The following is a 9,207-nucleotide window of genomic DNA, read 5'->3' on the forward strand; positions in this document are numbered from 1 at the left end:
AAACAAAATTAAAATAGTAAGTGTGGGTCTTTTCTGAAAATTTGTTATAAAAATGACATTATGGAAGCCTATATTTATTGTATTTCATAGCTTCGAGTAGTTTTCTAATAAAAACATAGGGCGTTTTGTATTTTGTCCCCTAATTGCCAGCCCTGCAATTGGGATCTGAAAGTCAAACAGGGAACTTTCTGGTTCAGGCATCATCACCTGTAAGAAAGATTCTATATGCCAAAGTCAATGGGGTTGCACAGGTGTAACTGAGGGCAGCATTTGGCCCTGCAATTGGAACTTTGTTAACAATTTTGTTGATGATGCAAGAGCTGGATTAGCTTCTGTTTCTCTGTCTCAGCTGTATTGATTCTGCTGGGCTAACAGGAGTAAAGAGCTGTGAAAACTTGTTAGTCATTAAAGCCATCAGACCTGACCTTGAAAACACACACAGGAAGCAGATCTGTTCAATAAGAAAGCACCATTTTTGCACAGTTGCTTCTCTGTTTAGAACTGTTATTTAAAGTAATGTTAATTTAGTCCGCTTCTCAGTTGTGCTTCTCATGCGGGAGGGGGAGATTCCTTATTCTGTGTATGGATAACAAGAAGGCTTTAAGAGTTTTCTGGTTTGTAATTCCTCCTTTTGGCCATCAGCCCAGCCATGTTTGTTGGCAGACCCGTGAGTTTAGCCTGAGTGTTTCAAAGTGATTACTCAGAAAATAATGTTCCAGCTAATGTCCTTGAAGTAAGAGAGACTAGATGGTTCAGGCGAATACTAGTAGGAAAGGGAACCCTACAACACTGGGTCATCCGGCCTAGGTTAGGAGTGACTAAATGCTGTAACTAGTAGTTAGCATTTCATTGACCGATACGAACTTATTCTGGTGGATTTAGTCCAACATTAGAAAACTGACAATAATTGGCAAGCTTCTTGGCAATGTCATCTGAAAAACCATGGATTTAATGGTCCTGGACACTGGACTATCCTAATCAGTGATAGGGTTGCCAACTTTCTAATCACACAAAACCGAACACCACTGTCACGCCCCTTCTCCGAGGCCCCACCGCTGCTCGCTCCATCCCCTCTCCCTCCTTCACTTTCACCGGGCTGGGGCAAAGGGTTGGGGTGTGGGAGGGGGCTGTGGGTGGATGAGGGCTCTGGATGGGGGTGAGGGCTCCGGGGTAGGGCCGGGGGTGTGGGAGAGGGCTCTGGGCTGGGGTTGAGGGGTTCAGAATGCGTGAGGGTGTGTGGGCTCCGGCTGGGGTTGTGGGCTATGGGGTGGGCCTGGGGATGAGGGGTTTGTGGTGCAGGAGGGAGCTCTAGGCTGGGGAGGGGGTTGAGGTGCAGGGGGGACATGAGGGCTCCAGCTTGGGGTGCGGGCTCCGGGATGGGGCCGGGGATTAAGGGTTTGGAGTGAAGGAGAGGAGTTCAGAGTGCAGGAGGGGGTGTGGGCTCCAGCTGGGGGTGTAGGCTCTGGGGTGGGGCTGTGGATGAGGGATTTGGGGTGAAGGGGCCTCCAGGTGGGGGGTTAGGGTGCGGGGGGGGCTGGGAGTGAGGATTCTGGGGTAGAGCCAGGGATGAGGGGTTTGGCGTGAAGGAGGGGGCTTAGGGCTGTGGCAGGCTGTTAGGGGTGTGTGGGCTCTATGAAGGAGTTTGGGTGCAGGAGGGGACTCTGGGCAGGGCAAGGGGTTGGGATGCAGGAGGGGGTTGGGGTCCCAGCGATGCTTACCACGGCTCTCGGGAAGTGGCCGCCAGGTCCCTGCAGCCCCTAGGTGCATGGGCAGCCAGGGAGTCTCCGCATGCTGCCCTCACAGCTGCAGGTGCCGCCCCCACAGCTCCCATTGGTCACAGTTCCCAGCCAATGGGAGCTGTGGAACTGGCACTAGGGGCAGGGGCAGTGCGCGGAGCCTCCCTGGCCACTAATGCGCCTACGGGCCACAAGGACCTGGCAGCTGCTTCCGGGAGCCATGTGGAGCTAGGGCAGGCAGGAAGCCTGCCTTAGTCCCAGGCCCCTGCTGCGCCGCCAACTTCACTTTTAATGTCCCAGTCAGCAGATACAACTTGAAGAGGATCAGGAGTCTTAACATAGTTTGCTGGACATCTTGCAACCCTAGGGTCCCAGGTGAGTGGCCCTCCTGATCAATGAGGACACAGTCTCGCACACTCCTACTTCTTGTGCCCCCATCACAAAGAGGGCCGAGACGTGCTAGCTTGTTCCATCTAAAGGAGCAGAGTTTCTATTCTCTCACCCACCACCCAACTCTCTGGTGGATCAAGCAGCCACTAAAAGCACTCCAGTCTTCAGTACCCCAAAACTACACCTTCAGACAAGGGTGCCAAACAGCTCAACCTCCTATGGAAGAAGATCTTCCACGGCGTCTGTTTACTGATGCCACATGATCCTGCCCTTCAGTTTTTTGAAGGTTGCTTCGGCTCCACTGGAGGGTTTTAACAACAGACAAATGGGAACTGAAAATTATTCCTTATATCTATCTGATTGAGTTTCTGTCAATCCCTACCCACAAACCCCCTTCCCTCTTCCTTTTCAGGGACCAATCTCTCAGGGAAATTCTGCATCAAAAAGTGGATTCCCTTCTCCACCACAGAGCCATAGAAAGAGTTCCCCAATGGCACCTTCAGGCACCCCAACCTGGGACCACTGCCAGAAGTGTTTCTCCTCTTGGGCATGACATCGCCAGAGTTCAGTGGGATCCCTGCTATTCTAGAATATCTAGTTACCCTTAAAACATCTGGTCTCTCTGTTAGTTCCCTATGGGTTCACTTAGCAACAATCAGAGCTTTCCATCTCCCTATCGACAACCACACTATCTTCATTCATCCCACAACAACTGAATTCCCACCCAGAATTCATCCCAAAAGTAATTTCAGAGTTTCACCTGAGTCAAACCATTCACTTACCAATATTTTTCCAAAACCACATGCTTCTGATGAGGAGAGAAGTCTTCATTCTCTGGACTTTTATCTGCAAAGAACAAAAGCAATTAGCAAGACACCTAGACTTTTTGCTACCATAGCACCCCCACCCTGAGCACCAAAAGGGAGCTCCTGCACCCCCACCCCCCACATTCCCAAATGCACTCCTCGCACCAAACAGGAGCTGCCCCAGGTAAGCGCTCCACACCCCAACCTCCTGGCCCAACCCTGAGCCCCCACCCTCCCTTTAGCTCCTGGCCAGACGACTCTGCATCCCAACCCCCAGCCTGCTCCTACACCCTAACTCCCTCCCAGACCCTGCACCCCCAGCCCTGTGCTCAGTGCACCCTCAGCTCAGTGAAGAGAGAGACGAAGAGAATGGGCTAGAACCAGGGAGAAGGTAGGTACCCACTCTATGTGGGCAGGGGCAGTGGGGATCCTGTTTACCCCCTCCCCAGCCCTGCTGTGCTTGCAGTTTACCCCTGGCTCCTCCCTTGCTCCAGGGACCAACCCTAGCTCCCACACCACTGTGCTTTTGCCTCCAGCCCTGCCTTGCTCCAGTCAGCAGGGACTAATCCTCCCCCCATTCCTCACTGTGCTTATCTTGCCCCTAGCCCCTGCCTTGCTCCAGCTGGGGATCAATCCTTCCCCTCCACCATGCCCCACTATCAGGGTGGATAAAAATCAATGACTTTTAAAAATAATTAAAAAATCAGATTTTTTTATTTAAATCAGATTTTTGAGGAAAAAAACCTATCTAAACACAGTTTTAATTAAGATACATTATCTCATCATGGAATAGGGATTATAAATTCTAATTCTATAGTATGAGGCAATATATTCATGTAACGTTTAAGAAAAGTTTTGTAAATGAGTTCTAATAGTTCATGGATTAGGGACCCAATCTTATGGGGTTCCACAGGCTTCTGTATAGATTATTTAGGTAGGGCTACCATATGTTCGGATTTCCCCGGACATGTCCGGCTTTTCGGTCTATAAATAGCCGTCCGGGGGGGATTTTTAAAAATCTAAAAATGTCCGGGATTTTCCCCCGGTCGGCTATTTATAGATAGAAAAGCGGCGGCCAAGCGCCGCTGGGCACCCAAAACCCCTTCTCCCCCCATCCCCTGCAGCCTTACCAAGCTGTTCGGCCCGCAGCTGTCTTCCCCCTCCTCCCTTCCCCTGAACACTCCGCCCCCTGCTCCTCCCCCTCCCCTGCTTCCCGCCAATCAGATCTTCACGGAAAGTCTGAAAAGAAGCAGGGGCAAGCGGGAGGCAGCAGCAGGTAAGCTGGGGCGGGGGGGGGGGGCGCGAGGAGGAGAGCTCCGGGGAGGCGCAGCCTTGGCTGAGCGGCTCCCTCTGGCCCAGGCCGAGCGGCGCCCGGCTGCCCCAGCGGCTCCGGCCCAGCTCGGGCCCCAGCACCCCCAGCCCGGACCCGGCCCGGCTCGGCTCAGCTCGGGCCCCAGCAGGGCCGGCCCGGCTCGGGCCCCAGCACCCCCAGCCCAGACCCGGCCTGGCTCGGGCCCCAGCACCCCCAGCCCGGACCCGGCCTGGCTCGGGCCCCAGCACCCCCGGCCCGGCTCGGGCCCCAACAGCACCAGCCAAGCACCTCCAGCCCGGCCCCAAGCCCCGCAACCCCGGCCGGAGCGCAGCCCGATTCCTGGGCTCTTTAAAGCTGGCCCTGGTCAGGGGACAGGGAGGGGGGGGTTGGATGGGTCGGGAGTTTGGGGGGGGGGCTGTCAGGGGGGCAAGGGTGTGGAGAGGGGTTGGGACAGTCAGGGACAGGGAGTGGGGGGGGTTAGATGGGTCTGGGGTTCTGGGGGGGCTGTCAGGGGGCAGGGGTGTGGAGAGGGGTCGAGGCAGGCAGGTAGCAGAGGGGTTGGATGGGTCAGGAGTTCTGGGGGTCCTGTCGGGGGCGGGGAGCAGTTGGATAGGGCATGGGAGTCCCCAGGGGTCTGTCTGGGGGCGGGGGTGTGAATATGGGGTGGGGGTGTGGATAAGGGTCAGGGCAGTCAGGGGACAGGTAGGGTCATAGGGCGTTCTCAGGAGGGGGCAGTCAGGGGACAAGAAGCAGGGCGGCTTAGATAAGCGGTGAAGTCCTAGGGGGCAGTTAGTGGCAGGGGTCCCAGGAGGGGGCAGTCAGGGGACAAGGAGCAGGGGGTGTTGGGGGTTCTGAGGGAGGCAATCAGGGGGAAGTGGGAGGGAGTGGATGGGGGTGGGGCAGGGGAGGGGCTAGAGCAGGGCTCCTCCCCCCCCCCAGTGTCCTCTTTTTTGCTTATGGAAATATGGTAACCCTAATTTAGGTTAATCTTTCTATCTACCCAATGGGACTCAGTGCTCAGTCTAGAAGATACCATCAGCGATGCTTAGTTTTGCAGTTCTCAAACTGTGGATTTGTGTCTCCAGAGGTAACATACTGCTTCAATTATCTTTGGTAAATGAAATAACGAAACAATCATTCATTTTCTGATATTACTGTAAAACTCATCTGAAAAGTTTTCAAAATAAATCACTGTTTAAAAATGTATATTGTGTACCTTCTAAAAATGAAACCTACATCTATCTCTGACTTGTGAAGAATATGTATTAAGGTTATAAGAACCAACAAGAACGCACTTTTATGTAGAAATCCATGATTAAATTGAGTCTTCCTGACTAGTGATTTAAATCATGATTTAAATCAAATCCACTCTGCCCGCTGTGCTCTTGCCCCTGGCCCCTTCATTCCCCATGGGGGCCCACAAATATGTTTGACGCCGTGCCCACAACAAGTTAATCCAGCCCTGCATAGTGCACATGTGTACCATTATGTGGAACACAGATAGAGATCACACATCTTGAAGAACCTCCAGTTACAGGTAAGTAACCTCTATTTCCCTAGAAACTAGAAAATTTGATGAGCATTCTGGTAAACTGTAGTACTTAAGTAGAACTTTTAAAGCATTAACTACTTCCAAGGTTGGTCAGTATTATTATCCCCGGTGTATAGCTGTAAGGACTTTGCTATGCCATTTTCCTGATCTGGGTGATGCTCAGATATCACAGTGAAGAGAACCAGTACAGAACCCCTAGGTCAGACAGATATATAAACTGAAAGGTTAAGAACAAATGATGCAAAGTTGGATGTATAAAATTGGGTATCATGAGGTCCTGGTCCATGACTTAGGGCTGGTCCACACTAACCCCCCACTTCAAACTAAGATACGCAACTTCAGCTATGTTATTCATGTAGCTGAAGTCGAACTATCTTAATTGGAACTTACTGCGGGTCCACACACGGCAGGCAGGCTCCCCCGTCGACTCCGCGTACTCCTCTCGCCGAGCAGGAGTACCGGCGTCGACGGCGAGCACTTCCGGGATCGATCCCAGAAGATCGATTGCTTACCACCGGACCCAGAGGTAAGTATAGATGTACCCTAGGTCTCCTAGGTGCGATGATAATACACATAAATAATAAGAATAAATCCATTTTGAGGGATCTAGATAAAATGGCCTGCTTTTCAGAGAAACTGTCTATGACTAGTACCTCTGGATTAAGGTCTATATAATTTTAGATACTCCTGATTTTAAAAATTGTCTGTGTGACTCAACAATGGGACTAGAGGGAGTCCACATCTGAACTGGGTTAGTCAGTCCCTTTCTGTATCCCTTTCCTTTCTCACAGAGATATGCTATTTAGACTTTTGCTGATAGGGTGAGGAAGTGACTTGCTAGTAATTTGTCTCCACCTGCTGGCAGAAAGCTTAAAACAGAATGCATCAGATTAGCCTAGGACATTTAAGAAACTAGTTGGAGTAGATGGCCTCTGCAGTGTGTATAGGAGAGATTAGGGTTACACTTTTCTCTGAGCAAGCTTGTACTCCACCTTGTCTTCCAGAGAAGTTTGCAACTCCATCAAATGCACAAGCAGCCATCTGTTTGGGGTCCAATTGACAAGCATTTAACTCTTCTAAGATGTGGGTTGTCACAGATGCAGCCAATGTGTCTTCTATACTTGAACATCTAGAAATGCATCTACTGGCCTATCCCTGACATCAAGATAATGTACACAATGACTTAATACTTGATGCCCATTTGCATCGGTGCATTCATCAGCCATGTATGCAAATTTTTTTAATGTGGTGAGAGAGTTCTTCACTTTTTCAACTGTTGAGTCTTTCACTGTTGCACCGCATGCTTCTAGCCAGTCAGTTGAGTTTCTTGCAGAAAGATAGTGAGCATTTGCTGGTCTTGTTCGGAACCAGTGTTCAGCTTCAAGATGAACGAGTCACAATGCACTAAACATTGGCCTCCAGTTTGTAGTGTGTGGTCAGGGGCGGCTCTGTGTATTTTGCCGCCCCAAGCACAGCAGTCAGCTTGGAGCGCTGGTGCCTGGAGCCACCCCTGTGTGTGGTATCTCTTGCTTAAATAGAAAGTAGGATGCCACAGCCATGTTTGTTCACATGAACTGTGTGTCTCCAGCATTCTTAACAGCCTCATTAAGTACTTCTAAAATTGGCTTTGAAAGTGGGCTTATAAGGCTTTCTGCATGTTGATGCACTCCAGAGGCCTGGTGTTTTGCAGCCTTTTCACGTAGTTTGTCAACATCGGCTTTGCTGATCGGTTTGACAAACCAAGCTCCTTCACTTTTACCAATGATAGCATTGGGAAGCTTTCCTTCTTCGAACGCTTTTTTGCAAGAGGTGCACCAGTAGCCATCTTTTGTAACTTCAATAAATGGGAACACTTTGATCCACAAACATCAGGTACTGCCTTTAGGTTTTGGAGACACTGTTTCTTCAGTAGGTAGCTGTATTTGTGCTTTGGACTGGTCGGATGTAGATATACCACTTGAACCTTCAGATGACATGTTGATATATTCTTGGTTCTTGATGTGTTCTTCACCTTGGTTAGTTTTTGAGGCCTTTGAGTGGAATAACTGTTGTATTGTTTTTTGTCTTTTCATTTTTACTTTGACCTGCACCATATAAAAGAGATATGAATAAAGTAAATATTTTGTTAGGATAATGCAAATTTAACATAAGGATAATGTAAGTTACACCAAAACACATAACAGGTCTAGATTTCTAAAAAAATATAAAAAAAATTTTAAAATGTATTTAATTTAAATTAACTTTTGAAAAGTAGGCCATCATGGAATAAGAGGGAAGTCCTCTCATGGATCAGTAATTGGTTAAAAGATGGGAAACAAAGGGTAGGAATAAATTATCAGTTTTCCGAATGGAGAGAGATAAATAGTGGTATCCCTGAGGGGTCAGTACTGGGACCATTACTGTTCAACATATTCATAAATGATCTAATGGGTAAACACTGAGGTGGCAAAATTTGCAGATGATTCAAAACTATTCAAGATAGTTAAGTCCCAGGCAGACTGCGAAGAGTTACAAAGGTATCTCACAAAACTGGGTGACTGGGCAACAAAATGGCAGATGAAATTCAATGTTGATAAATGCAAAGTAATGCACACTGGAAAACATAATCCCAACTATACATACAAAATGAGGGGGTCTAAATTAGCAGTTACCACTCAGGAAAGAGATCTTGGAGTCATTGTGGATAGTTCTCTGAAAACATCCACTCAATGTGCAGCGGCAGTCAAAAAAGTGAACAGAATGTTGGGAATCATTAAGAAAGGGATAGATAATAAGACAGAAAATATCATATTGCCTCTATATAAATCCATGGTACGTGCACACCTTGAATACTGTGTGCAGATCTGGTCACCCCATCCCAAAAAAGATATATTAGAATTGGAAAAGGTACAGAGATGGGCAACTAAAATGATTAGGGGTATGAAACAGGAGGAGAGATTAAAATGACTGGGAATTTTCATCTTAGAAAAGAGACGACTAAGGGGGGATATGATAGTGGTCTATAAAATCTTGACTGGTGTGAAGAAAGTGAATAAGGAAATGTTATTTAATCCTTCACATAACACAAGAACTAGCAATCACCCAATGAAATTAATAGGCAGCAGGTTTTAAAAAAACAAAAGGAAGTACTTCTTCACACAACATAAAGTCAACCTGTGGAACTCTTTGCCAGGGGATGCTGTGAAGACCAAAACTATAACAGGATTAAAAAAAGAACTAGATAAATTCCTGGAGAATAGGTCCATCAGTGGCTATTAGCCAGGATGGGGAGAGATGCAACACCATGCTCTGAGTGTCCCTAGCCTGTTTGCCAGAAGCTGGGAATGGGCAACAGGGGATGGATCACTTGATGATTACCTGTTCTGTTCATTCCTTCTGAAGCACCTGGACTTGACCACTGTCGGAAGACAG

Source organism: Trachemys scripta, chromosome 9 (genome assembly GCF_013100865.1).
Source record: "Trachemys scripta elegans isolate TJP31775 chromosome 9, CAS_Tse_1.0, whole genome shotgun sequence".
In the NCBI taxonomy this organism is placed as follows: domain Eukaryota; kingdom Metazoa; phylum Chordata; order Testudines; family Emydidae; genus Trachemys; species Trachemys scripta.